At 45.5% G+C, this 12,500-nt stretch overlaps 3 non-coding genes across 3 annotated transcripts in view; all 3 read right to left on the bottom strand.

Annotated features, from left to right (window-relative positions):
- LOC149408636 (large subunit ribosomal RNA) overlaps positions 1 to 1,875 on the bottom strand; it is a 4,064-nt gene extending 2,189 nt beyond the window's left edge. Inside the window, exon 1 of the ribosomal RNA XR_016305452.1 lies at positions 1 to 1,875. This exon is cut by the window's left edge and continues 2,189 nt beyond it. This is a non-coding gene — a ribosomal RNA (large subunit ribosomal RNA).
- Positions 1,876 to 2,286: 411 nt separating this feature from the next.
- LOC149408635 (5.8S ribosomal RNA) lies at positions 2,287 to 2,448 on the bottom strand. The gene has a single exon (XR_016305447.1). It is a non-coding gene; the product is annotated as a 5.8S ribosomal RNA (ribosomal RNA).
- A 329-nt stretch (positions 2,449 to 2,777) lies between these two features.
- LOC149408634 (small subunit ribosomal RNA) lies at positions 2,778 to 4,717 on the bottom strand. Its single transcript, XR_016305458.1, has one exon. It is a non-coding gene; the product is annotated as a small subunit ribosomal RNA (ribosomal RNA).
- Between the last annotated feature and the right edge of the window lie 7,783 nt (positions 4,718 to 12,500).

Raw genomic sequence — 12,500 nt, 5'->3', positions numbered from 1 at the left:
AACCCTTCTCCACATCAGCCCTCAAGGACCTCGCTTGAGTATTTGCTACTACCACCAAGATCTGCGCCGACGGAGGCTCCAGGCGGGCTCACGCCCAGACCCTTCTGCGCACACCGCCGCGGCCATCCTACTCGTTGCGGCTTCAAAACGATCGCACGGCCGGAGCCGCACGAACGCCCCGCTTGCCTGCAACGGTCGAGTATAGGCTGAACGCTACAGCGCCATCCATTTTCAGGGCTGGTTGCTTCGGCAGGTGAGTTGTTACACACTCCTTAGCGGATTCCGACTTCCATGGCCACCGTCCTGCTGTCCTGAGCGACCAACGCCTTTTATGGTATCCGATGAGCGTTCATTGGGCGCCTTAACTCGACGTTTGGTTCATCCCACAGCGCCAGTTCTGCTTACCAAAATTGGCCCACTTGGCACTCCCATCCGAGCTCCTACTTCATCTTCGAGCAAGAAGGAGATCTCACCCATTTAAAGTTTGAGAATAGGTTGAGGCCATTTCGGCCCCAATGCCTCTAATCATTCGCTTTACCGGATGAGACTGTGCGAATGGCGGTCCGAAAACCGTCATGTTTCTCGAGCGCCAGCTATCCTGAGGGAAACTTCGGATGGAACCAGCTATTAGATAGTTCGATTAGTCTTTCGCCCCTATACCCAGTTCGGACGATCGATTTGCACGTCAGAATCGCTTCGGTCCTCCATCAGGGTTTCCCCTGACTTCGACCTGACCAGGCATAGTTCACCATCTTTCGGGTCCCAGCGTGTACGCTCTCAGTGCGTCTCGATAATCGCACGGGGGCTTTCTCGAAACGCCTCGGGAATGCGGCGGGGCGTCTGACGACGCCCGCGCATCTTCCCTGCGACCGGCTCGAGGCCGGCCTTTCACTTTCATTTCGCCTCTGGGTTTATCAGTGTTCCCAATGACTCGCGCACATGCTAGACTCCTTGGTCCGTGTTTCAAGACGGGTCCTGTGAGTGCCCAAAACAAAACCACCGCCGACCGGGACGCGTCCCGTCCGAGAGCGCGCCGCTAACGACGGACACCCGACGCGCGACACCCGCGACGCACTAGACGCCGGGGGCCACGCGAAGGACGCCGCTGCAGCGCGACGGACGCCCGCGAGGGGCGGACGCGATCCTCGTTCTCTACCGTCGCTGCGTAATGTACGCCGCGGCCGTGGACACCGCGGCTCCGCCTCGCAGAGCGAGACGGGTCAACCGCACGGCGCATTCGACCGCGGCGCGACGGGTCGCGGTGTTATACTAAGGGAGAAGTGCACGCGCTCCGGGAGCCTGACGGCGCACCCGCGCACCCACCGCCCCGACCCGAAAGCCGAAGGCGAAGGTTTGCGCGAGGCGCGAGCCCCGACGGAAGACACGATGAATCTCCCCGTTCGCTCGTTTGAGTTCCACAGGTTTACCCCTGAACGGTTTCACGTACTCTTTAACTCTCTCTTCAAAGTTCTTTTCAACTTTCCCTCACGGTACTTGTTCGCTATCGGTCTCGTGGTAGTATTTAGCCTTAGATGGAGTTTACCACCCACTTAGGGCTGCACTCTCAAGCAACCCGACTCTAGGGAGAGAGACCGTCGCGGCCGGCTACCGTCACCACGGGCCTGGCACCCTCTGCGGGTAAGCGGGCCCCGTTCAAGATGAACTTGGACAGGCAGCCGTGACTAATGACCGCGCGTGTATGTATAACTCTCCTCCCGAACGCTACATTTCCCGGCGGCCCGCCGGGGCCGCAGGATTCAGCGCTGGGCTCTTCCCGTTTCGCTCGCCGCTACTCGGGGAATCCTCGTTAGTTTCTTTTCCTCCGCTTACTGATATGCTTAAGTTCGGCGGGTGATCTCTCCTGATTTGAGGTCGACAACAAAAATTTTATAAATTCGAGAAGTACGCAAAGCAACAGTGTGCGCGTATTCTCGCCCGTGCAGACTCTGTCAAGCGGGCGCGAAACCGACGAGCGTCCGCGGAGGTGCGCGCGGCCGAGAGCGCGAAGATCGCCCCGGACAGCCGACCGCTCGCGCGGTAGACTGCCCAGTTTTCAGCGTCGTCGCTAGCTCAAGGCTCGCACGCGTTCCTCCGCGTTTGGTATAACGCAAGCGGAAATCGCGCGCATCGAGAGAGCACTTCGTCAAATTTAACCGGACGCCGAGGTCCCGGCGCGCGTCTCCGAGGAGACGACGCGCGCGGGCCCCGGCGACGCCGGCAACGCTCGCTCTGCGCGCCCCCGTCCGAGGACGGGGGCGAGAGAACAGTCTGGTCGCATTGTGTGCGCGACCCTCAAACAGGAGTGGTCCGTCGACAAACTACGTCTTGCTCGGACCGCAATGTGCGTTCGAAATGTCGATGCTCATGTGTCCTGCAGTTCACACTCTGACGCGCATTTAGCTGCGTTCTTCATCGACCCACGAGCCGAGTGATCCGCCGTTCAGGGTAATAATGATAAAACAAACATAAATAGATACGTTTTAGTTTTCGGTTTTTACAATTTGGTTTGCGTTTTCGAAATGTTTATAATTCCATTCGACAAAAAGATTAATTTTGTACCGCCGCCTTCACGGCGACGGGTAAAATTTCACCGGACGAGCGGATAGAGGACGGAGCCCTCCTCCGCTCGACGCCGGCGGTTCTCGGTTCGCATCGGCGCCCTAGGGCGATCTCCGACGCAGTAATTTAGCATTCGTTCGATTATGGTTTATATGTATAATATGTTTTGTTTCATAATAATATTTCATATCATGGAAAGCACAAACATTAAACACAGGAAATGATCCTTCCGCAGGTTCACCTACGGAAACCTTGTTACGACTTTTACTTCCTCTAAATGATCAAATTCGGTCAAACTTTCCGACGCGTCGGATGCCCGTGAGAGCTTCCGCGCACCAGTCCGAAGACCTCACCAAATCATCCATCGGTAGTAGCGACGGGCGGTGTGTACAAAGGGCAGGGACGCAATCAACGCGAGCTGGTGACTCGCTTTTACTAGGAATTCCTCGTTCATGGGGGAGAATTGCAAACCCCAATCCCTATCACGAAGGGGTTTCATCGGGTTACCCGGGCCGTTAGGCCAAGGAGGACACGCTGATCCCTTCAGTGTAGCGCGCGTGCGGCCCAGGACATCTAAGGGCATCACAGACCTGCTATTGCTCAATCTCGTGCGGCTATATATACCGCCGGTCCCTCTAAGAAGATTTTCATTGTACGCCGGTAGTGAAGACCGCGAAACGCACGACCCCGACGCGCGAACGCCGAAGCCGCGCGCACACGGACCCTCGTGATACCGGTTGCACGTCTATTTAATAGGCTAGAGTTACGTTCGTTACCGGAATTAACCTGACAAATCGCTCCACCAACTAAGAGCGGCCATGCACCACCACCCACCGAATCGAGAAAGAGCTGTTAATCCGTCAATCCTTCCAGTGTCCGGGCCTGGTGAGTTTTCCCGTGTTGAGTCGAATTAAGCCGCAGGCTCCACTCCTGGTGGTGCCCTTCCGTCAATTCCTTTAAGTTTCAGCTTTGCAACCATACTCCCCCCGGAGCCCGAAAGCTTTGGTTTCCCGGGAGCTGCCCACCGGGTTAAAATTATGAAACTTCGGCGGATCGCTGGCTGGCATCATTTATGGTTAGAACTACAGCGGTATCTAATCGCCTTCGAACCTCTAACTTTCGTTCTTGATTAATGAAAACACCTTTGGCAAATGCTTTCGCTTTAGTCCGTCTTGCGACGATCCAAGAATTTCACCTCTAACGTCTCAATACGAATGCCCCCAGTCGTCCCTATTAATCATTACCTCTGGTATCAGAAAGCCAACAAAACAGAACCGAGGTCCTATTCTATTATTCCATGCGTACAATATTCAGGCAAGTGTTAGCCCGCTTTGAGCACTCTAATTTGTTCAAAGTAAACAGCCGCGACGGCCCGCCTCGGTGCGCGGCCGACCGTGAGGCCGACCGACACACGCCGGCGGTGGACGCACCGGCGAGAAGCCCCGCAGACGTGCCTGTCGTACCGCATTCGGTAGACCGACACCGCAGGACACAATTTCAACTACGAGCTTTTTAACCGCAACAACTTTAGTATATGCTATTGGAGCTGGAATTACCGCGGCTGCTGGCACCAGACTTGCCCTCCAATGGATCCTCATTAAAGGATTTAAAGTGTAATCATTCCGATCACGAGGCCTCGGACGAGTCCCGTATCGTTATTTTTCGTCACTACCTCCCCGTGCCGGGAGTGGGTAATTTGCGCGCCTGCTGCCTTCCGTGGATGTGGTAGCCGTTTCTCAGGCTCCCTCTCCGGAATCGAACCCTGATTCCCCGTTACCCGTGACAACCATGGTAGTCGCATAAACTACCATCGACAGTTGATAAGGCAGACATTTGAAAGATGCGTCGCCGGTGCTAGACCGTGCGATCAGCTCAAAGTTATCTAGAGTCATCTCGAATGGCGACGGACGGGGCGCGAACCCCGCCGCCGATTGGTTTTTGATCTAATAAAAGCATTCCTCCCGTTACCGGTCAGAACCTCGTTTGCATGTATTAGCTCTAGAATTGCCACAGTTATCCAAGTAACCGTGTACGATCTAAGGAACCAAAACTGATATATTGAGCCATTCGCGGTTTCACCTTAATTCGGCTTTTACTGAGACTTGCATGGCTTAGTCTTTGAGACAAGCATATGATTACTGGCAGGATCAACCAGGGAGCTGCACCACCGTCGGAGGGTTTTTAATCCTCCGAACGACAGAGGCCCGCCCTCGCGTAGAGGGCGCGGACAACACGGCGTTAAAGAACACGCGACGGAGTCACCCGCACGAGTCACGCTCATTATGCGTACCGCTATATTCTCCCGCTCGGCGACCGTCGCTAGACGAAAGCTCCGCGGGAAAATTTTTGCTTCAAACGAAGAAAGCGCGCGTAGGACGGCTCCCGCCCGAGAGAGAGAGACCGCACCCGCGACGACGCTATCGTCCGATTTATAATTCCCATTCGTAAAACGTGTACACCGAAAGCGCACGCCTTTGGCGAGGCAACAGTGAGACGGGGATAAAATCCTCCGCCTTTGCTTTTGAAAATTCTGCTCGCGCGGAACTCCAGAGTCAAAACATGAGCGCGAACGCCGCGCAGAAGCGGGCGTCACGTAGTTTCTCGCAAATAACACCGCCGACACGACCGATAGGCCGCCGCAGTTTGCGAACGCCGTGCATCGAGAGCCCGCCACACTCGGCGGGCACAAAGCTGTGCCGGGTCGCGTTCTCGCTCGGGACGGCGCCGAGCGCGATGCGCCCGCTCCGACCCCTCGAAGGCGCGCAGGCGGCCGGGCCGTCGGGCCTCGGGCGGCTCGCGAAACCGGGCACAAGGCGCTCGGTCTCGGTAAATAAATTTACTCTCGTCACTTACTTTCGTATTCGCATTTTGGAAATTTTAAATTATTTCATTTAATCGATGATACCGACCGACCGTTCCCGGTGAGTTTAAAAAAACTTAATACAGAGGTACGTAGTTATTTCAAATTTACACAATAAGAACATATTTCAAATAAAAATAAAAACTTAACATAGATATAATAATAATAATAATAAATAACTAACATAACTAACTAAATATATAACTAACAGATCGAGCGATTAGTCATAATAGAACCGATATAGTTTTACATGACAAAATTTTTAAAAATAACTTATATCATCGATGTCGCTATTCCGAATTCCTGTAATATTCAAAAATCTGTTAGTGAAAAAATAAGAAAATACACAGATTTAGGAAATGAGAAAAAAAGAATTTGGCATTCTCAGACTATAAAAATATTACCATTCGTTATTTCGGCTACCGGCATTATACCTAGCTCTCTTATTAAAAATTTAGGCGTATTAGATCTATCAAAAAATTTATATATAAAGATGCAAAAGTCGGTCATTTTGAATACATGTAGGATAACAAAAGATTTTTTTAAATGTTTATGTTGAGGGATCTGTAGGATTTATTTATAGGCCCCGTTAGGAGTTCTACCGAGCCGAACCCTCCGATATGAAAATATCTGGAGTCGGTGAATTATTTTCCCATTTGATCTCTGTTGAGTTGACGTGTTGTTCTTGTATTGTTTTGTATTTATTTTACTTTTTTAAATTTAAATTCCATTGACAAAGATCAATTTTTTGCTAATAAGTATTGGCAAAAAATTTTTATTGGCATAAAATTATATTGGCAGAAGATTTTATTGGCATCAAATTTTATTGGCAGAAAATTTTATTGGCCTAAAATTTTATTGGCATAAAATTATATTGGCAGAAAATTTTATTGGCATCAAATTTTATTGGCATCAAATTTTATTGGCAGAAAATTTTATTGGCATAAATTTTAATGGCAAAAATTTTTGTCAATTTATCTATTTGCAAAAATTGTAATCGCACCTAACCTGACCTGACCTAACCTAACCTAACCTAACCTAACCTAACCTAACCTAACCTAACCTAACCTAACCTAACCTAACCTAACCTAACCTAACCTAACCTAACCTAACCCAACCTAACCTAACCTAACCTAACCAAACCTAACCTAACCTAACCTAACCAAACCTAACTTAACCTAACCTAACCTAACCTAACCTAACCTAACCTAACCACCTAACCTAACCTAACCAAACCTAACCTAACCTAACCAACCTAACCTAACCTAACCTAACCTAACCTAACCTAACCTAACCTAACCTAACCTAACCTAACCTAACCTAACCTAACCTAACCTAACCTAACCTAACCTAACCTACACTAACCCAACCTAACCCAACCTAACCTAACCTAACCTAACCTAACCTAACCTAACCTAACCTAACCTAACCTAACCTAACCTAACCTAACCTAACCTAACCTAACCTAACCTAACCTAACCTAACCTAACCTAACCTAACCTAACCTGATACATAAAGTAAATTCACCCGGCACCCACAAGACTAGGCAACATTTTAGAATTGTTATATTATATCATTTATTCTGTTGAGTTAAAAAAAAAAAAAAAACTTAATAGACGACATTGAAATTAAATCAAATAAATTCATATTTACACGTACATTTTTTAAAAATATATTCAATTAAAAATTAACATTTTTACCTCTACAAGAGTCCAAAAACACTCGTCTGTGAAGTGTAAAAAAATAATAATAAAATTTTACTTTTAAAACATATGTAAATAGGAGAAAAAAAAAATCATAACAAAACATATAAAGTGAAGAGATTTTTGTATATTTATACATAAGTACATACATACATACATACATACATACATACATAGTAAGAAAACGATTTTAAAAGGGATTCGAATAAAACAAATTCACCGACTATTACAGACCGCGATGCGCCCGCTCCGACTCCTCGACTGCGCTCAGACGGACGCCCGGGCGGTCGGGCCTCTCGCGGAACCGGCCGCAGTAGCGCGAGCCGCGTCGCCTCATCTCCGGCCGTCTGCCCGACTGCTCACGCTCGGTCTCGAAAAAATAAATTTACCCTCGTCGCTCACGTCTTCTCACTATCGAAATGTTAAATTATACATACATACATACATACATACATACATACATACATACATACATACATACATACATACATACATACATACATACATACATACATAGTAAGAAAACGATTTTAAAAGGGATTCGAATAAAACAAATTCACCGACTATTACAGACCGCGATGCGCCCGCTCCGACTCCTCGACTGCGCTCAGACGGACGCCCGGGCGGTCGGGCCTCTCGCGGAACCGGCCGCAGTAGCGCGAGCCGCGTCGCCTCATCTCCGGCCGTCTGCCCGACTGCTCACGCTCGGTCTCGAAAAAATAAATTTACCCTCGTCGCTCACGTCTTCTCACTATCGAAATGTTAAATTATACATACATACATACATACATACATACATACATACATACATACATACATAGTAAGAAAACGATTTTAAAAGGGATTCGAATAAAACAAATTCACCGACTATTACAGACCGCGATGCGCCCGCTCCGACTCCTCGACTGCGCTCAGACGGACGCCCGGGCGGTCGGGCCTCTCGCGGAACCGGCCGCAGTAGCGCGAGCCGCGTCGCCTCATCTCCGGCCGTCTGCCCGACTGCTCACGCTCGGTCTCGAAAAAATAAATTTACCCTCGTCGCTCACGTCTTCTCACTATCGAAATGTTAAATTATACATACATACATACATACATACATACATACATACATACATACATACATACATACATAGTAAGAAAACGATTTTAAAAGGGATTCGAATAAAACAAATTCACCGACTATTACAGACCGCGATGCGCCCGCTCCGACTCCTCGACTGCGCTCAGACGGACGCCCGGGCGGTCGGGCCTCTCGCGGAACCGGCCGCAGTAGCGCGAGCCGCGTCGCCTCATCTCCGGCCGTCTGCCCGACTGCTCACGCTCGGTCTCGAAAAAATAAATTTACCCTCGTCGCTCACGTCTTCTCACTATCGAAATGTTAAATTATACATACATACATACATACATACATACATACATACATACATACATACATACATACATACATGATAAGAAAACTAAAAAATAAACATTTTCACACTGAGGGCCATTAAGTGCGGCCCGTTTACTCCCGCCGTTTACCCGCGGCTACCACCCGAAATGAGATCCTCTCAGCTCCGCTCCGGTCCCAATGCTCCCGTAACATTTAAATTTTTTATTCTACGCTGCAAGAATGACGTTCCGAATTCGATTCCGAAATAAAAATCTATAAAAATAAATAAATTACAATTTCACATTGAGGGCCATTAAGTGCGGCCCGTTTACTCCCGCCGTTTACCCGCGGCTATCATCCGAAATGAGATCTTGTCAGCTCCGGTCCCAATGCTCTCGAAACCTTTAAATTTAATATTCTACACTAAGAATGGCGTTCCGAATTAGATTCTGAAATAAAATACGTCAAAAAAAAAGTTTTTTTTTCTTTTAAATCACACCGTGCCCGGGGCAAATGGCGTCATCGGGTGCGTCGCAGTTACTCCCGCCGTCCACCCGCGGCCGCTACTCGATATCAGATCCCACTCATCGCCGGCCCCGCTGCACCGAACCGCGGCTAAATTTATTATTCTACACTAAGAATGACGTTATGAGTTCGATTCTGAAATTTAAAAAAAATAAATATTTTATTTTTAAATAAGAAAATTTTGAAAACACGTTGAGGGCCGTTAAGTGCGTCCCAGTTACTCCCGCGCTTTACCCGCGCCCGCCGCTCTGAATTGCATTCCCTCACCTCCTGACGAAAATGATTTATTTAATTTATTAATTATCGAAGACAATATTACCGATTTCTAAACGAAAATCTGAAACAGAAAAATCAGAAAAGGATACGGTCACATCTAGGACTGATTTTTTTTTTTTATTATTTTGGTGATTTTTCTCTTTCAGATTTTCTTTTAGAATTCGCTAATATTATCTTCGATAATTAAATATTACAATATTAGGTTTTACTCAGTAAAGTTATTCCAAAAAATAAATAATTACTATTATTATTATTTATAATTTTTATTCACACATAAATATGACACTTAGGTACACAGCATAAGAAGAATAATAACAAAAAACCTAATTTTCCCCGAAACCGCTACGCCATCTATCGTCTACAATGTTTTGAACTCATCAAAAGACGAAAAAAAAGAAGAAAGGTTTGTGAATTGATTTCTTTTTTCGATATCATACTACAAGTCGTAAGTTGGGTTTCTATATTATATTGATCGGCGACCGGATAAATCATCAAAATGATAATTCATCACATATTTAAAAAGTTATGTAAAGTCATGGAAAGTGATGAAACAAAAACTTTTTTTTACTGGGTTAAGTAGGTTAGGTTAGGTCAGGTTAGGTTAGGTTGGGTTAGGTTAGGTTAGGTTAGGTAAGGTTAGGTTAGGTTAGGTTTAAACAAATCATCGTTTTTAATGATTCTATATCACTTTTTAAAAGTGTGTTGAACAGTCACCGTGTTGAGTTAGCATGGAACCATATTGATCATAAATTTTATATATAATCATAATACATAGGGCGACTGAAGAAAGCCACACTAAGTTTATCGAAAACCGCCACGAGTGTCGATGAAATAAATAAATAAATAAATTAATTAAAATTAAAAGAAAATCGATAAATGCAATCAGGTTGCATGATAAATCACCACAATGACAACAGAACACACATTGAAAAAGTGATATGAAGTCATTAAAAGTGATGAAACAAAAATTGGGTTAAATACTTATACTCGTAACCTATTCAACCTAGTTTTTGTTTCATCACTTTTCATGACCTCACATCGCCGTTTAAAGGTTTGTTGAATTTTGATTTTGACGATTTATCCGGTCACTAACCCCTAACCTAACCAGAATACGGGACACGTCTCCATCGTCTTTTTTTTTTCGAAAATTCGGTTAAAAAAAAAAAATAACATTCTGGAGGAGAACCACCACTTTCTTGCCCTGTTTTAGGTACTGACAGTACCCCTTCAGAGCAACAACTCGGAAACTGCTTTTAAATTTAACTGAAACTGTAATGAAACATTCTTTATGGGCATTCTGGTAATCATGTACCGCTTCTGTTGCGGTTATCATCTGGGCTCGCTCCACATGAATTAACATACACTTTACGCATTGAAAGAGTCCATAAATTTTTTTTAAGGTTTTTTTATTCTCGCGGCTCTATGGACGTTACCCTTGGCTTTACCCATCGATTTATATATTAGGCATGACCAATTACCACTCCCTAGAGACAAGTAGAGGTATTGCTTTGCTTAAATATTTTTTTCAACTAATAAACGATCACTTATCTAATAATGATATACTGGCCCAATTATTTTTTTTTTGTACCAGAGTCTCACTCTCGAGGACGTCATAACAATGACGTCTTCTATATAGTAGAGCGAGCCGCACTAATTTATTTATAAACTCACGAGAGCTACGTGCTTTTTGAATGCGGTAGATAAAAAAATAGATTTTTATTTTTTGTGTCCTATAGCGCATTTGCGAGATTTTTGGAATTGCATATACACTGCATAAATGGTACAATTATGGCTATTTTACTTGTAATTGTTATAAATAAATGTACAAATTATATAAATAAATACATACCTAACCCCCGTTTCTTATTTTCGGCATTCGGAGTGGTTGAGGGTGCAATGGCAAGGCCATTTCCTGGTTATCAGCTGAAAACGGGATACGCCGAGCAGTATCTTGTTCTGATCCAACTTCACTGTCTGAGTCAATGGTCAATTGTTCCCTGTGGGACTTCCTTTTTAGAGGGTCAAGCAGTAGGCGATGTGGAGGAAATTAGTTCATGAATCTTTTTCATAAGGTTTTTTTCACGGTCCCCCAAAGGATCTCCAGGATTCCTGGTGGAGCCATCGGAATCCTCCGACGAAACCGCACCAGACGCCATTTACACTGAAAAATGTCAAGACAATTGAAGAAAAGTCAAAATTAAAAGTAAAAAAACGTTTTGGAGCAAATTGTATGTATGTAACATTTCAATGTTAACTTTTTTTTCTAATTTCTAAATTTTAAAAAAGGGACATTTTGGAGGAGGCCCACCACTTCCCCGCCCTGTTTTAGGTACTGATGGTACCCCTTCAGAGCTCTCGCAAGGACGCTAATTTTTTAAAAAACGAATCTACATTTAAAATTTCAAAACAAGACCTCCAAAATGTCCATGCATACGATGTTATTCGCAGTATGCAAGTGCTGTGTTTTAATAATTTTAGTAAGTTCTATTCTACTTGGTTAATATAATAAAAACACATTTACAAAATGTCAACAATAGGTAGAGAAGAATTAAAATAATACACAGCCACCTACAAAGAGAACAAAAAAGAAAAATGGTAAAGTATGCGCCTCTTTCTGTGGTGAAGGGGGTGTCGATATCCACTAACAGGCAGACCTAGGGAGAGAAAGCTGGGCGTTGGATTGGCTTCACGAGAATCAGGTTCCGCGCCCCTAAGCCAGGAAACCGGTTGTGCCTCGACGAGAAGTGTGAGTTGGGGTTGGGAATATCCCGAAGACCATGAGGAGAAAGCGTCGGAATACCTGGAGGCAGGGCGGAAGGTTGCCGATCCACGTTCGGCCCATCCTCAGTCCAGTTCCTGACCTCAGGGGAGGCGCTGCGAGCAGACGATGACACAGATCCCTCATCGTGATTTGATCTTGAAGTTTGATATGCACGGACGAGGTCTTCTGTCACCCCAGAGTTGGGGTACGCCGGACTGACACAAGAAAAATATAAGTTCAGTGCTACTACCAGCAAGCAGGTCACTCTATAGTAGAAAAGAAAGAACAAGATACAAAGCAGTGTATAAAAATAAAAGAAAATCTTAAAAAAATTATAAGCAGAATCAGTCTGTTACAAAATATCCAAAATAACCTGCAATAAGAGATAGAAAGTAAACATTAGATGCAAATAATAAACATTAGTATAATCAGGAACAGAAAATT

Source organism: Hesperophylax consimilis, unplaced genomic scaffold (assembly GCF_061612785.1).
Source record: "Hesperophylax consimilis isolate HC1 unplaced genomic scaffold, BYU_Hcon_1.0 scaffold_146, whole genome shotgun sequence".
In the NCBI taxonomy this organism is placed as follows: Eukaryota; Metazoa; Arthropoda; class Insecta; order Trichoptera; family Limnephilidae; genus Hesperophylax; species Hesperophylax consimilis.
The sequence above is the reverse complement of the archived record's forward strand: the minus strand, read 5'-3'. Positions and strand labels throughout refer to the sequence as shown.